At 42.5% G+C, this 1208-nt stretch overlaps 1 protein-coding gene across 1 annotated transcript in view; it reads right to left on the reverse strand.

Annotated features, from left to right (window-relative positions):
* The window catches only part of LOC115277423 (laminin subunit alpha-3-like), a 225862-nt gene that overhangs the window by 56837 nt on the left and 167817 nt on the right, over positions 1-1208 (reverse strand). The window lies entirely within an intron of this gene.

Consider the following 1208-nt stretch of genomic DNA (forward strand, 5'->3'; position numbering starts at 1 on the left):
TATATCTTGAGGATCTATGCACCTAAATAATTCACTGCAAGGATTTACTTTTAGTGCTGCTTTGAATGGAAAAGAGTACAACTATTTCAAAGACCAGCAGTAGATTAGAGAACCTCTTGGTTCTGACACGGTATTCGCAGGGAATGCTTACTGAGATGGAAAGATATTGCTAACCTGCTACTAGCTGAGCCGATGAGCCAAACAGAAAATAACACAGCAATCTACTTTTGTTTTTAGGAAAACGTCTGTGCATACAGAATGAATTGTAAGAATATACAATTGTAAAGAATAGCTGGGGTTCTTCTTGTAAATAAAATGATTATAAATAGGATTATATGTGAACAAACACAACTATAGAGAGCTCCATAAAGGCATAGTGGGCCTCTTCGGTTCTTTGTTCACACGTATGTATTGATTTTATGATAAAGTTATTTTTAATTGAAAACATGTTGTCCATAGGATTCATTTGCTATACTGTTGCTTTTTCACAATGTATGTGTCACCTTCCCAGGTAGGCGGTAAGTACTTTTTGAGCCCTTATAATGCTTGGCAGTGCCCTATGTATGGGAGCTAATCATGAAAATGTGTTCATGCATAACAAAGCTTGCCTCTATGGCCCTTCATAATTAGGTTCAAAGTTTCCATTTTGCAACATTTATTCTTTCGTTCCACTGTTGAACACCTACGACATGAACAGCACATGTCATGGTAGGCAGCAGGAATTCAGAAATGAATGACACAGACTGTCCTGCAGGTGTTCATAATATGTGGGGATAGAGAGATATAGGGGTGTGTGTATGTCTGTGAGAGTGAGTGTGTGTGTGAGTGTGTGTGTGTGCACGTGTGGGTAGCAGTATGCAGAGCTGTACGTGCGTATACAGGCAAGCAGGGATGCGGTGGGGTAGGGGTACGCAGGGATGTGCATATACGAGGCGAGGACTATGTGAGGATGGATGCGTATGGAGCCAGGGCTGGTTAGGGTTATATGTGCCAGGCAGGCAAATACAAGCACACGTGTGTGGTGAGTAGGGGTATGTAGGGATGTGTATACGTGGGGTGGGGTTATGTAAGGATGAATTTATATGGATGTAGGAATAGGTAAGGACATGTAGAAGTATGTAGAGATGTGGAGGGGGAGGGGCATGTAGAAATAGGTAGGGGGAGGGGAATGAGGGAGTGTGCAGGAGGATAGGAGTATGTAGGGGCAC

The sequence above is a fragment of the Suricata suricatta genome, chromosome 14 (genome assembly GCF_006229205.1).
Source record: "Suricata suricatta isolate VVHF042 chromosome 14, meerkat_22Aug2017_6uvM2_HiC, whole genome shotgun sequence".
Classification (NCBI taxonomy): domain Eukaryota; kingdom Metazoa; phylum Chordata; class Mammalia; order Carnivora; family Herpestidae; genus Suricata; species Suricata suricatta.